The 16,796-nt window shown below is 35.7% G+C and overlaps 1 protein-coding gene across 3 annotated transcripts in view; it reads right to left on the reverse strand.

Moving 5' to 3' along the window:
* The window catches only part of RNGTT (RNA guanylyltransferase and 5'-phosphatase), a gene marked incomplete at both ends in the record, with an annotated part of 279,010 nt that overhangs the window by 40,346 nt on the left and 221,868 nt on the right, over positions 1-16,796 (reverse strand). The window lies entirely within an intron of this gene.

Consider the following 16,796-nt stretch of genomic DNA (forward strand, 5'->3'; position numbering starts at 1 on the left):
CCATTTACAGAATAAAGATAGAAAATATTTTTATACATAGGTACATTGTGTTTTAAGCTAAGTGTTATTACAAAAACAGTAATAAAGTTAAAAATTAAAAGTTCAAAAAAGTAAAATAGTTACACTTAGCTAAGTTTAATATATTTGTAAAGAAAAAAATTAAAAATTTCAAATAGTGTAGCTTAAGTGCAAAGTGTTTGGTGGGTAGTGTTTATAGAGTGGTCGGTAATGCCACAATCTTCACATGTGCTCACCACTCGCTGGCTCACTCAGATGTCCAGTGCTGAAAGCTACACTCACAAGCAGTGCTCACACTAGTGTAACCACTTAAAAAACTGACACTGTATTTTTCCTACAACATTTTTGTTTGCATATACAAATACCATTATAACTACTATAAAATTCAGTATAGGAACACCGCTACAGGTTTGTAACCTAGAAGCAATTGCTATAGTTTATAGCCTAGATGTGTAACCGTTGATAGTCTAGTTTTGTGTAAGTATACTGTTTGCATAACTTTACATGTCTAAGAATATACATACTTTATTGGGTTAGTTCCCCCTTCCCTGTACAGGAGATTCCAGAGGCATTCTACCTCTGAGTTACACCCCCAGCCCTTTTTCTTATTTTGAAAAAGGATCTTGCTAAATTGCTGAGGCTGGCCTTGGACCTCCTGTCTCAGCCTCCCAATACTGGGATTACAGGTATATACCATCACATCTTAATAGTATGTGTGGTTTTTAAAAAAATGGTCTAATACCAATTTACCTCTTCAATTATATCTCCTATTATTTCCCTACATACCTTTTGCTCCAACCCAACTACTGCCTCTTGTATCCACGGCCCCCCAAAAGCTCCACATTGTTTTTTTTTTTTTTTTAATCTTCCTTCAATACCAAGCATCCTGCTATTCTCACAGGAAGCAAAGAGAGAAACATAGAGACACATAATCTACCAGTCACCTAACTGGTGGTACAAACAGTTCTTTCTTCCTTTATGAGTCCCGCCTACCTTGACTACCTCAGTCCACAGTTCATCCTTAGCTTCAGATATTCAAAACTAATTTTAAGCATTTAAGAGATCATATCTGACCTTGTATGGTTAATTATCTTCTTACAAAAGAGATTTATGCAATATCATCAATCAAACTGTAAGTTAGGAACAGATAAAATCTCTTCTTAATTTTTATATGTGTACTAAAGTGCCTTGCACATATATGCTTCTAACTAACTGTTAAGTTTTGAGATACATAATGAACCAGAGAATAGTATATAAGGTCACAAGAATAAGGAACTGTAAATACATATCACTAAAGAGAAGTGGAAGTTAGGGAAATAAAGGTTCAACAGGAGGAGAAAGCCCGGTGGACTCTACATTTGCTACAGTGAGTAACAGGAAGCCACGGCTGGTAATTTTAATTTAAAAGTGAACAAAACATATCAATGCAGAGTAAATATATAGAATGTTGTGGAAGTCATAAATAGGAGACTCAATTTATGCTAGATGATGTCAAGATGCCTGAAAGAGATTATCAAGGAACAGAAAACTTTGAAAAAGAAAGAGACACACTATCCAAGTCAGGGCACTGAAAAGAGGCAGATTTCTGTCCTGGCCTACAGTGCTAATTTTAAGGAGAGACCTGGTCTCAAAATGAAGTGGATCTAGTAAGCATACTTGGGAATTTACCAAGAATGAGTGGAATCAAAAGAACAGAACTTTCTTTAGTTATTTCTCCCAAACTATAAATTTTCATGCTTTTACCGATTCATTAAATCATTCAAGCCAGTGAAGACATTTGAAGATCATCACTGAATTTTATTTACCATTTTAGTTACTATAGATAAGAATGACTCCTAAAAGGGCCCAGGAGGTTGGATACAATAGCATGGAATAGTTCACCATGAACAGTTACTTCCCTTCACCAATGTAATTCTCACCTTTTTTCTCATGTGGCTCAATTTCCCTCCAGTTAGGTCCATGTAGTGACATTTAATGACCTATATCATGCACATATTACTTTACTTCATTCATCTTTTTGCTAAACCATAACCATGCTGGGTACATCTCTGTGATTATTCTCACAGTCACTGCCTTTTACATCATCCAATTACCCTGTGCTATGCAACCAACCTACTCCTTCTGACACTTAAAAAACATCTGTTCCTTCTGCCTGTAATTCTGCTATAATTCTTTTTACAGCTAAAATCATCTCTGAGTCATCAAAATGCCTCTAAGATACACTGATAAGGAAAAACATTAAAATGTTTTAATTCCAGCTACGCTCACAAGGCATACTCAACTTCAAGTTTGAAAATGAGAAACTGTTTTCACTGTATCTAGCATAACTGCCACACCTGCTTGAAAAAAAAAAATCCTGCAACTGAGGTATTAGCTTTTTCTTTGTGAATTAATCAGAGCACTAAAATGCACAAAGATTTATTTATATAGTAGGTTTCCTACCAGCTAGTTCTCAAAGAAATAGGCTTCCAGAGACTTTTCAAAATTAATAACCATATAATAAAAATAAAACAAATTTAATAATAAGAAAAAAGTAGTGTTGGACGTTCTAAAAAGTAATGGCTAGAAGAAATATATGACATAATAAAAGTTTAAAATGAGATGCTTTGGGTATAGAAAAGAAAATACTTTATATACAAGACAGTATAATTAGATGCCTTTTAAAACCTCAGAGATTCACCAGTATTCCCAACACAAGAACTCTCAGCTCTTCCTATTAACAAATAACAAATGTAATTATACTCAACAATGACTACATATCAAGTTAGGTTATAGCTGTAAGCTCTTTTTATAATACTCCCACTTATATGAACAGAGCACCATGAGTCTCTATTCTGACTTTTGTAGTAAAATACTTCTGTTGGTCAAGGCACTTAGTCTAGACAATGTCTTAACTACTATTATAAAAATTATATGGATGATTTTGGTCTCAGTACAAGTAAAACTCAGAAGACATTAAGGACTTTAATAATGTGGCATATATGATAATAATTTAACAAAACAGTAATTACTTCAAAATAGTATACACTGAAATCACACAGTACAGAGACAATATCACGCATTTGTCCTATACATTAGCTATGTAAGGTATGCCATCCTACTAAGCCTTCTCTGTCTTTCTGATCTTTACCAATCTCACTAATGTGTAAGGGAGTGGGTGGAGCAGGGTGGGATCTGTAGGAAAACAAAGCAAGCACTGTGTGCATGTATGTTTACATCACAGTCTCAAATTTCTGAAGGTACTCAAGTATCGACTTCAATATCTCCTATTACAATTTTTGGCAACATTAGGATTTGTATTACCTAGAATGAGTTTGTTAATGCTCTTGGTGGTGGTGGAGGAGACAAAGTTAAGTCAGGGGTGGGAATCTTGTTTTGTTCCTTCAGGGCTTTTTATTTTTTATATGTATGTATGTATGTATGTATGTATGTATGTATGTATGTATGTATTGATTGATTGCTGTACTGGGGAATTCTCTATTTTGAAACAGGGTCTCACTAAGTTGCAGCGGGCCTCACTAAGTAGCTGAGGCTGGCCACAAACCCAGATCCTCCAGTTTCAGCCTCCTGAATGCTGGGATTACAAACCTGTGTCACAGGCTTTTAAAAATGCACAAATGGAGCAGGGTGTGGTGACTATGTTTATAATCCCAGCATTCGGGAGGCAGAGACCTGAAAATCAGAGAATCAGTTCCCTGCAGCCTCAGCTACTTAGGCCCTTTGCAACTCAATGAGACCCTGTTTGCCAGGCCTGGTGGCGCAATCTTGTAATCCCTGAACTTGGGAGGCGGAGACAGGAGTATTGCACAGGTTTGAAGCCAGCCCTGCTGGCTTAAGAGACCCTGTTTCCAAAAATAAAAAAGTATAAAATAGGTCTGGGAGTGTAGCCCGGAGGTAGAAGGGCTTCCAGGAACCCCAGTACCCCCTCCAAAACAATAAAAGACTAAAAAATAGGGCTGGGAGTGTGGTGTGGAGGTACAATGCCCCTGGGTTCTATCCCCAGGACCCCCCAAAAAATAAATTTAAAAAATGCACATGTCAGAAAAGTCAACAAAGCCAGGCATAGTGGTGCACATTTGTAATCCTACTACTTGGGAGGCTGAGACAGGAGGATCACAGGTCTGAGCCTCAGCAAGTAATGAGACTCTCATCAACCTTAGGAGACCCTGTTTCAAAATAAAAATAAAATATAAAGAGAAGGACATATGTTTTCACTAATATGCCCAAACTAGGGAGCATTGGGGATACCAGCGGGGCTCTAGATAATGGAGGGGAAATCTCAGCAAAGCTAGAATGGAAGGATAGGAGAGGAAGAAGTCTGAGGTTGATTAATGGAGGAGCTACATCTGAATATGTGTAAAAGTATGAATATTGCATGGTTAATCTGGACACTCATTGTTGGGAGGGGAGAAGGGGAACTGGGGGAGAGGAAGGGCACCAAGCACAATCTAAATGTATACCATTTTTAATATGTTCCACTTATAAAATAAATAAAATAAAATAAAATAGGGATGGGGTTATAGCTTGGAGAATGCCCAGTGCCACAATAAAGAAGAATAAGGAGGAGAACGAGAGGAGGAAGAGGAGGAAGCAGCAGCAACAACAAAAAAATATGGTTTGGCCCTTTACTAATTGACTGAATCATGGCCATAAAACACTTGAAATGAATCTTTTCATGTTGCATCTTCATTTAGGTAAGAGTGAAGGAGCTGTTCTGTATCTTGAGATTATTAGTCAAGAAGACAAGAGAATATTCTTTTACTTACTGGAGAAATTATTTTTCTCCTGTGAGAAATAGAATAGCTAACTTCTAGATATATGTCTAATCAGAAACTAGTAGCTGGGGATGTATCTTGGTGGTAGAATACTTGGCTGGCATTCATGAGGCCCTTGGTTTGATCCCACCGGAGTTGGGGAGCAGTGTGCAAGAATCTTTCTAAATTTAATCAGAAACTGTGGTATTACTTGCCAAACATAAGACTTCAGTGATAGCCAGTTTAGGTACAATCTTTTATACTTTCATAGTTGCCAGTGCCTATAAAATTCAAGCCAGAAAACTTCTTTTTACAGATAAAATATTGGTAGGTAAAAACCAAACTAAAAGCAATAAGAAGTACCATGTCATTTCATTTTTTCGTAATGGGAAGTCCATTACACTATAAATTCTAAAGTGGGCAAAATATTGCATTATATCATTTGCTTTCTTTTCACTTAAAACTTTTCAAACTTACAAAAAGGAATCGTTTTTGTTTCAAGTCAGGTTTAATAATAGCTTACCCTGATATGCTAATATAATAAATTCCAATATTTTTCTATAAATATCTAGCTCAAAACAGACTGGAAAACCACTGGAATTTCTAGCTAAGAAAATGTTAACTTTTTAATGGGAAATTAATTTGAGGGCTATATTTAAAATGTTCTCAGAATAATGTATTCATAAAAATCTACATTTCAAATAAAGCAGTTGATGTTAATAATACTTTAAAACCACAATCTTAAATTAGAAAATAAAACTAAATTTATATAGCTACCAAGATGTCCCAACTCAAGATGTAATAGAGATTATAAAATAAAGTTTTAAAAACTTTTTTTATTGGTGCATTGTAGTCATACATCTTAATGGGATACAAAATGGTGGAGACATACATGCACAAATCAATTAGCCCTTACCCAGTTCCCACCTCATTCCCTCTCCCTCCTTTTCATGTTTGGCTTGATGACTGACATTGATATGTTAGTTAAAGTACATCATGTACATTAGAGAATTTCCCTCTTCTCCCCTCCCATCCCCTCAGTTAGGTTGCCTTATTTACTTATCTACAGAATTTCCTCCTTCCTCCAATGACCGATTTTCTCCCTGGCTTTCAGAGATTAGGGAGAGCATCCTATTTCTTATTGTGTGTGACTAATCTCACTTAGCATAATGTCCTCCAGTTTCATCCATTTCCCTGTAAATGATGTAATTGAGTTTTTCTTTATGGCTGAGTAAAATTCCATAAAGTTTTAAGGCTGTAAATATGTATATAATTAGAACTAGAGGTTGTAAATAGTTTGATGAACTTTGTGGTAAACTTTTAATGGTAAAAATATTTTGTTTCCTAAGCATTCTTCAATAGTAATGTTAACAAATGTTTACTTAATGCTTTTATGTGCTAGGAACTGGGCTAAATGCTGAGGACAGAAAGAACAAGACAGAGCCCAGCCCACCAGGACCTTATCAGTCTTGTTGATAGGTTATCTAAAGACATCAAGATAAGAATACTGAGATTGAAACACAAGTGATTATAGGCTTTAACTCTCACTAATTTGGCAACAATAAGCACCTAGGCAGGAAAAGGGACATTAGAGCTTGCTCTGTGTAAGTCTGGTCTGCAATTAACATATGACTTATTAAAATAATGTGTAATATTTAGCATCCAGAAAGTCACAGCCTATTTATTGCTGGGCTTGAATCATTCAAAAGCCCAGAGTGATCTGAAGCATTTTGCTAGGAACTGTGCAGTATAGATTGTCAGCAGGTGAACATGGTGTCACTCATGTCCACAGCACTTTCGGAGACTGAGACAAGATCTCTAGTTGGAGACCAAGTCTCAGCAACCTAGGGAGACCATCACAAACTTAGCAAGACATTGTTTAAAAAGAGAAACTGGTCATGGTATCTCCCCCTGCCAGGTAAGCTGGGAGTGGTGACGTACACTTGTAATCCCAGTGCCTGGGAGGCTGACAGGAGGATCTCACAGAACCGGTTTAAAGCCAGCCTCAGCTACTTAGTGAGGCTCTCAGCAACTTAGTGAGACCCTGTTTCCAAATAAAGTATTAAATATGTCTGGGAGTATAGCCCAGAAGTAGAAAAGCTCCTGGGTTCCACCCCCAGTACCACAAAAAAAAAAAAAAAAAAAAAAAAAAAATTGTCAGCAACTTGCCCACTATTTCATAAAGTACAGAGACTTTCTGATTCTTTGAGGGTATTTTTTCTAAGTTTCTTTCTCTTTTTTAATCTGTTTTGAACATAGGGATAATTACTTGGTCTTTACTATGGCAATATGAGACACTAAACAATTGACTCATCATTAATAGTACTACAAAAAATTTAGACATTCAGTGAGGCTATTACATAAATCAAGATCTGATCCTATTGCTTTCTCTCAAGTTCACCCTACCTCAATTTCTAATTTTTTCACTTGGGGGAGACTTTACCTTTATTTCTTTCTCTAACCTAAAAATACATAAAATCACTTGGAAGACAGAGTAGGCGTGGAAGGCTCCCCCTTCTGTTCTTGAGAATGATTATTTTTGGAACAGAAAATAGCTTTAACTTAGCTCCATAAAACATCGTAATCCATTTCTCATTTATCTCTTCCTATACTTTCCTCCTCCCAGAAACTGACTTCTCATCTTTTTCTTCCTCTTCAAAGCCATTTGAAGGGTTATCCTCAATCCAGAGCCAGGTGACTCCCTCACTATCATCTTATCACATCCATGGTCTATTCTTCTGCCACAAACACATGGCAGCATTAGCAGGACAAGTTTCACCCCAGGGTAGAACTTGACCGACTTTCAATTAAAAATTAACCTAGTGAGTTGAGATCAGCATTTAATAATCAAAGAGAAGAAAATAAAAAGAAAATATGGTATTGTACCGATTTTGAAATTTCAGTTTATGTTGTATGTATCTAAATCCTGATAGATATATATTTCTTACATTCCTACACATTAGAGCTAAAAGTTTGGAAGCCACTAAACTAGAACATTTAGTTCTAGGGATTTCATCTTTATCTGAAGTACTTATTCAGATATTTTAGAAATTTAAAATAACGATGTTAAAGAAATTGTTTTGATCTGATAAACCACATTTAAAAAACATTTTTATTGGTGCACTGTATTCATACATCATAATAAGATAAAAACTTGTGTAGACATACATGCACACATTGCCCAGTTATCCCCTACCCAATCCCCACTCCATTCCCTCCCCATCTCTCCTTCCCATGCTTGGCTTAGTGGTTGACATCTAATATCATAGCAATTTATCCAAAATTAACAATGATAATCTCACATAACAGATTCATCTGTCTGATATAAAACTTTTGATCACTTAGAGATAACATTTCAGTATTTCTTTTTGCTTTCTTTCATACCAGAGGGGATATATATATATATATATATTTTTTTTTTAAGGCAAAACTATCGTACATTTATTTTTTTTCAGAAAAAGTCTATCCTAACATGAAATATGAACTCTAAATACCCAAAACAATCTCGAAAAAGAATAAATCTAGAAGATGTACATTTTATGATTTCAAACCTTATAGAGCTACCATAATTGAAACAGTGTAGTACTGCTATAAAGGCAGATATATAAATCAGTGGAGTAAAATAAAAAGCCTAGAAATAAATTCTTCCATATATGGCCAAGTTATTTTGACAAAGTTTCCAAGAACATTTGGTGAAGGAAGTAATAATCTTTTCACTGAATATTGTTGAAAAATAATAATTACATGAAAAACAATAAGATTGGACCCTTACCTAACACCATATACAAATATTAACTCAAAATAGATAAAAGACCTAAATGTAAATCTTAAGACTATAAACTTTTAGAAGAAAACCTGAGTCATAACACTTCACAACACTGAAATTGGCAGTGATTTCTTGGATATGATTTCAAAGGCACAGGCAACAAAAGAATAAACAAACTTCCTAAAAAATAAAAAAATTGAACAATGTAAAAAGAGTTAAAAGTTACTGATAGAATGGGATAAAATATTTCCAAATATTTTTACATCTGAAGGTATATTAATATTCCAAAGAAATCCTACAAATTAGCAACAATAAAAGCAAACAATACAATTTAGAAATACAATTTAGAAATAGGTAAAAGACTAAAATAAATAATGAATCTCCAAAGATTTTTACCTATAAACACATGAATATATTCTTCCTTGCTTAGTTGTCTGCTGGATGGAAAATCTTGTTTCTCTGGTTCTGGTGTGTATTACCTATTTCTTCTTTGTAGTTAATCTCTTTGAGTATTTTCTCTAGCGCTGGTTTTGAAGGCATAAATTCCTTCAGTTTCTGTTTGTCATGGAAGCTTCTTATTTCCCCATCTAATTTGATAGAAAGTTTTGCTGGGTAGGAAATTTTTGGCTGGAAGTTGTTTTCTTTCAGAGTTTGGAATATGTTACTCCAAGCCCTTCTGGCTCTCATGACTTGGTTTGGGAAGTCTGGAGTGATTCTAATTGGTTTGCCTCTGAATGTCACTTGGCCCTTTGTTTTTGTTGCCTTTAAGATTCTCTGCTTGGCTTCCACATTGGTCATTTTGACAATTATGTGGCGTGGGGATCCTCTTCTCTGATCCTGTCTAAAGGGATTTCTGTAAGTTTCCTGGACCTGTGTATCGACCTCTTTCTCTATGTTTGGAAAATTTTCTGCTATTATTTCTTTGACGAGATTATTGATCCCTTTGGTTTCACCTTCTTTTCCCTCCTCTATTCCAATTATTCTTAGGTTAGCTCTCTTAAAATGGGCCGATATTTCTTCAATGTCAGATTCCTGCCTGTCTGATTTTTTTTTCTAAGTTATAAATTATGCGTTCGTTTTTGGAGTGATCATCTTCTAGGAGCGAGATTCTATTCTTCATGTGGTCTAATCGATTGTTTATACTTTGAATTGAGGCCTTTACCTCAATGATTGCTTATTTCTTTTAGACTCTCTCTAAATTCTTTTTGAAAGTCCTGTATTATTTCTACAGTTATATTCCTGATTTGATCTTCTGGAGATCTCTGAATTTCTGTGTTATCAGGTTCTGATAATATGAGGTTGTGGGCATTCATTGCTCTATTGTTGTTCCTCTTTCCCATCATTTCAGAAATATGTGAGTTCCCTGGGTCACTAAGACTTCTCTTAGGGTGCTCTGTATCTCAAGTCTGTTGTAATCTCAGCCGCCACTACTCCTTTACTGGGTTGTATCTCAAAGTCTCATAACTAGGAAGTTAATTGAGGCTGTGCAAGACTATGGGGGTGCCGGGCTGGGCATTTTCCCACGGGGAGCTGTGACTAGGGTGTGGTATCTCTGCCACTGCTACTCCTTCACTGGGTTGGACTGCAAAATGTCCAACCCAAGGAGATTATCAAAGCTGCGCAAGTCCCTGGGAGTGCAGTACAGGTATTTCTCCTTTAGGGGCCGCAATTACACTCACCGTTACTGTGCACAGAGATCTGGAGCTGTGGTGGGGCACGGTGAACTCTCTGTCTCTGCTGGCAAAATGGCGCCGCTGTCACGCCCTTGGCTGTGAGGCTGGCGCTGCTGGCAATATGGCGCCACTGCCACGCCCTTGGCCGTGAGGCTGGAGTATTTCTTTTCTGGTTTTGAGCTCCGTTCCGAGTTCCTGGAAGGCGTGATGAGCTTGGCCACTGGGAGTTTTAAGCGTTCTTTGCGCTGAAAGAACTGCTGAATTACTCCCAAATGATCCACAGCTGCTCACTTCAGCTCCTTGTTTACCTTTCCTCTCTGGAGCCTAGTGTTGTGAGGGAAGATGGTGCTGGCGCGGCCCCGCTGACGCATAGCAGGCTTGATTTCTGGTCTCTGGTTGTTCTTCTAGTCTTTTTTTTCTCTGTCCCTTGTGTTTACATTTTTTATTTCTCTGCTGATGGTGTTTTCTGGCTATGAAAAGCGCTGATTTTGTGGCAACAGAGATCGAGTTTTAGCAGTAAATGCTGCTTTTCTCAGTCGCCATCTTCCCGGAAGTCCCCACATATATTCTAAACAATAGTCAGTAGCAAAAAAACTAAATCATTTCCATCAGTTTTCTGAGACAATTTAGTCTTCATAATAAAAAGATTCAAAAACAAATACTTTATCTTCAATTTTAATTTGCCCTAAAAATTTAAATTGACTTCTTATTCATCCCTAAACTATTTTTAGAGTAACAATAATTTGAGTTTAAAATAACTGAAAGGAAAAATATTATATTTTACTTAATTAAAAAAATCTGAGGGTATTATGTTTTCAAATACAACTTCAATAATAAACAAGAGAGCCATGTGGGCATGTTTATACATGCTTATTACAGAGGCTGAGACAGGAGGATTGAAGGTTTGAAGCCAGCCTCAGCTACTTAGTAAGCCCTCTGTAACTTAAAATAAAGAACAAGAAATAAAGTTTGGGGTAAGATTGGTGGTAGAATGCCCTGGGTTCAATTCCCAGTACTACAAAAGAAGAAGGAAGAAGGAAGAAGGAAGAAGAAGAAGAGGATGAGGAGGAGGACCACCAAGACAATGACAGCAACAAGAAGAGATAAAGATGGATTGCTTTACCTCATTACCCATGAGCATGAATACAGACACAAAGATCTTTAAAATTCAAGCTCAGGAAGCTTAGAGTTTATGACTGTGACTAACAGCACCCAGTCACTCAGCACGGATAGAAGCAGGGTCTGAGGCAGGGAATAACCTAGCTGTAATGACTGTAAAATAACTCCTCAGGAAAAAAAAAAGATTCTGAATAATGGTAATAGTGCTTACTTTTCATATATAGTTGCTGCATGGAACTTATATGTAAAATATAGAAGACATTTTTTTTAGACTTTCCGCAGTGTCGACATGGAAGCCTGGGTCTGACTCAGCCTCACAGCCTCTCGTATTTCTCAGGCTGTCAGAATTGCAAGAGGCAACTAGCATCAACTCCTGAAGGGAGGGAAGCCCTTTGGCTGGAGACTTTGCAGAGCAACCCTGTGGGTGATTAAAAGTGATGTGGACAGGCTTCAATCCTTTTAGGTTTTATGGATTTTGGCTGCTAAATGGAGCCTTCAGGACTAGAAACCTCTAAAAATTAGCATTAAGATTTTTACTAGACTATAATATGCTCCAGAAAACAACACAGAAAGTAGGTATAAAATATAAACAATTAGAGACTTGAATGTATCTACAAAAATAAAGTATGAATAATGAATATGTACATGCATACATGCAAAATATACAACTCAACCCCCATATAAAGGACGTCTACAAAACTTCTGATAGTTTAAAAGCTTATAAATAGGATTAAACCAAATTATTATTTTAATAAAAACTTCCCTTTTTAATTTCAAAGACTGCCTACATACATACAGTGAATATACCTCTTACTTACTGATATCCTAAGTTGCATACAACTCAGTACATTTAAAAACAAGTTGATCTTTTTTGTGTGTATGTGTGATACTGGGGACTAAATTCAAGGGTGCTCTAAACTGAGCTATGTTCCCTACCCTTTTTAAATTTTTTAAATTCTATTGGGAGGACGGGGTCTTTTTTTTTTTTTTTTTTTTTTTTTTTAGTGGTACTGGGGTTCCTGGAAGCCCTTCTACCTCCGGGCTACACTCCCAGACCTATTTTTATATTTTTGAAACAGGGTCTCTTATGCCAGCGTGGCTGGCTTCGAACCTGCGTGATCCTCCTGTCTCCGCCTCCCAAGCGCGAGGATTACAAGTGTGCGCCACCATGCCCGCGTAGGACGGGGTCTTTTTAAGTTGCAGGGGTTAGCCTCAAAATTTGTGATTCTCCCACTGCAGCCTTCTGAGTTGCTAGGATTACAGGCATGTGCTATCATGCCCAGCTAAAAACTCCTTAATACTGATAAAGTTAAAAGAAGTTACAGTCTTGATTGAAGGCAAAATGTTTCATTTATAGCATAAAACAATAGCTGAAGATACATGAGGCAATTCCTTTCTTACTCTGTATTTTTAACTCAGGATAAAATTATCAGTGTTTTATTTATTGTAAAACAAATAATCATGCATGTTGGCTAATAGAAAAACTTGGGAAAATCCGTTCACTACTCAGTGAACATATTTGTAATCTGGGGTCCTTCAATGCACTTAAATTAGAAGCAAAAGGTGTGTGTGTGTGTGTGTGTGTGTGTGTGTGTGTGTGTGTGTGTGTAAATTTTTCTCGGGAGAGGGTTCATATTTTACATAGATTCTGAAATGGATCAATGATCTGGGAGTAGAGTCACTGCTTTGGGTGAAAGTGATATATAAAAAGATCTTCCCCATGACTTACTGAAGCTGTTAAGATAGAAAAGGTAAGTTGGAATAACTTCCCCCAACAATGAAACCTATAATTAGCAGGAGATGCACCGGTCTTAGACTACAGGGATGACCAATGCTTATCCATATTTATTTATACCCTTATTATGGATGGAAAACTAAAAGATGAGTAAACAATGAAAGTGTGTGTTCAGTTGGATCACTATGATGATCCATGTTATATGCTAGTAGTGTAAATGTCCATAAGTATATCTCTGAACTTACTCAACATTTATCCAAGTATCTATTACCTTTTATATATAAATATATCTTCCTTCTAACCTTTATAAAATAGAGCTTCTTTTAGAAATATAATTGTAAATTATCTCTTTAACAAACAGAGCCTCTACTACCAAGCCACACACACTGAAGAACTTAGTCCTATGATGTTAATAAGAATTTCTTTTTCTCAACAATTTCCTATCCTGATTTATTTTTAAAAATCAGCACCAATATGCTCTTAAGGAAGCAAAGCAATCTCCTTTTTTAAAGGTTATATCTGATGCCTATGACATATAACACATTATCATTACATTTAGTTTAATGTGAGAAAATGCTGATATTTCAGGATGACTACAAGTCAGGTACAATGGAAGATAAGAAATGAACCTTAAATCTCCAGCCTAATCTCAAGCATTTAAACTATGAAATTTTTATTGTTTTCCAATGAACTTATTAGTATTTTAATCAGGAAGGAATCTAATTAGGTAAAGCCACAGAAATTATAAAAAGAATTCAACAATTAATAAGGATATGAAATATTTTCAGGGTGAATGAGAAAAACCTTTCTTATAGTAAAATTAAAAAAAAAAGACAACCAGCCAGGCGTGGTGGTGCACGCTTGTAATCCCAGACAGGCTCTTTGCAACTCAGTGAGACCCTGTTTCAAAATAAAGAATAAAAATAGGGCTGAGAGTGTACCTCGGAGGTAGAATGCCCCTGAGTTCCATCCCCAGTACCACAAAATAAATGAATAAACAAACAAACAAACAAACAAACAAACAAAACAACTTAAAATAATGAGTATTTCTTTTCAATAGATTTTATTACCCAGGCATAAAGAGTTGACAAAGAATTGAAATCTGTCACTAAGCTCATTAGGAAAGACACAGATAAAGAAAATATTATGTTAATGACTCAGGTGAGTAATAAAGAAATTACCATCACCTAATATACTAAAATTATGCTTTGGGGACATCATACTTAAACCCATACTCAAAAAATATATCATTGCCTAAATATTATCAGATAAACCCTTCACTTTTTCATTTTTTCAGTTCTAATAAGTAGAAAAAAAATTTTCCAAGCCACTGAATAGAAAAAAAAACAACTAAGCTATGAAAAATGTTTCTGCTGAAACCTATTAATATTTAATATTTCCAGCTGAGCCAGGTGTGGTGACACACTCTTGTAATCCCAGCGCCTGGGAGGTAGAGACAGGAGGATCACACAGGTTCAAAGCCAGCCTCAGCTACTTAGTGAAGCTCTCAGCAACTTACTGAGACCCTGTTTTGAAATAAAGTATAAAATAGGTCTGGGAGTATAGCCCTAAGGTAAAAAGCCCCTGGGTTCCACCCACAGTACCAAAAATTAAAAATTAAAAAATTAAAAAAATCCAGCTAAACTGCTAAATTTAAGTGAATATGGGATAGTGAGAGGGGTTTATGAAAAAATCTCTTGTGAACACCTCTCACATTAAAGAGATATTAAAAAAATTGAAAGAAGAAATGTACCTGAATGCTTGTAATTATTTATGGAACTTGAATATTTCAAGAGGGTCCACAATTTAAGAGCCTAATGATGGACTTTTTAGAGTATTTTGATTTAGGCTTAATTAATGAAGATATTTATAGAGGTACTGATGCTATGATAGCTAAGATAAAATTTCTCATTTAATTATGTTGATGATATGACTAAACTTCCTCAGTATTAAATATCCTGAATGTCCTACTCAGGCTTAAGTCTACTCAGAAAAGTTCTTATTCTCCAAAGCAAAAACAGTATGTCATAAATACAAGTGGAAAGGAATTTAAATTTATAATTCTCAAGTAAACAGGAGAAAAATAAGATCATGTGACCAAGAAACAAATGTAAAGTTAAAAATCTAAGCAACAAACCAATTCAATAGGCCTCTCAGAAACATTAACAGAAAGTTATAAAAGCAAAGAAAAATGATCTTAAGCCTCCCTTTTATTAACTGCCTGGCTGTTAATATTATTTTATTTTATACAAGAAAGCCTAATTAGAATTAATCAATTCTTAACTAATATTACTATAAAAATTCTGGTAAAAGATTAAATGCCTTTTTTCTAAGATTAGGAACAAGGCAAGAATGTCTCACCATTTCTATTCAACTCTGTACTGTCATTTTTAGCCAGTATAATTAAAAAATAAAAGCACCCACATCAGAAAAAATGTGCTATCTTTTGTAATGGGTCATATAATCATTATGTAGAAAAATCCTATAAAATAAATTAAGAAGCTACTAGAATTACACATAAGTTTAAGAATTTAACATCAAGACATTTAAAATATCACCTCTTAAATACCAGCAACAAAGAATTGAAATAAAATATTTTAAAATAGCATAAAAATATGAAATATATACACTCATTTAGCCCTTCTCCACTTCCAACCCCATTCCCTCCCTTCTTCCTCCTTGTTATGTGTAGCTTAGTGATTGACTTTGATATGCTGGTGAATGTACATCATGTGCACTAGGACTGATATATTTATTTTTAAAATGTGCAAGACCAATACACTGAAAACAATAAAACATTGTCATGAGACATAAAAACCTAAATAAATGGAGATATAGCCTTCATGAATTGAAGGATTTGTTTATATATTTATCGATGGTGCTGGGGTTCCTGGAAGCCCTTCTACCTCCAGACTACAGTCCCAGACCTATTGTTTTATATTTTCATTTGGAAACAGGCTCTTGAGCCAGCAAGACTGGCTTTGAACCTGCACAATCCTCCTGTCTCTGTCTCCCAAGTGAGGGGATTACAAGTGTGTGCCATCACGACCAATGTGAATTGAAGGATTTAATAGTGTTAAGATTTCAATGTTTTCTGGGCATGGTGCACACTTAAAAATCCCAGCATTCAGGAGGCGGAGACCAGAGGATTGTGATTTGCGGAGAGTCTCAGCCATTTAGTGAGTCTCTTTGAAACTCAGTGAGACCCTGTTTCAAAAAATTAAAAATAGGACTGGGGGGACTGGGCGTGTAGCTCGGAGGTAGAATGCCCATCCCCAGTAACACACACACACACACACACACACACACACACACACACACACACAAAGATTTCAATTTTTTTACAGTGACCTATAGATTCAATATAATCTCAAATATCAAATAGCCAATTTTAAAGAAATTAATAAATATGACTATAAAAAGTCATAAATAAATGAAAGAAACCTAGATTACCCAAAACACAATAGAAAATGCAAAAAGTAGAAGGGTCTATACCATGTGATTTCATGACTTTTTATAAAGCTACAGAAATCAATACAGTGTGGTGTTGGTGAAGAGTCAGACACATAGGTCAATAGGATAGATCTATTTACTCAAGAGAAATATCGGATAGTTTATTACCTAAGAGAAAGGGAAGCAAATGTCCATGCCAAAAATTGTATATGTATACAAATGTTTATTTATGTAGTTCCAAATTAGAAACAATCCAGGTATCAATCAACATGTGAAAG

This window comes from Muscardinus avellanarius (assembly GCF_963383645.1).
Source record: "Muscardinus avellanarius genome assembly, chromosome: 8".
In the NCBI taxonomy this organism is placed as follows: Eukaryota; Metazoa; Chordata; class Mammalia; order Rodentia; family Gliridae; genus Muscardinus; species Muscardinus avellanarius.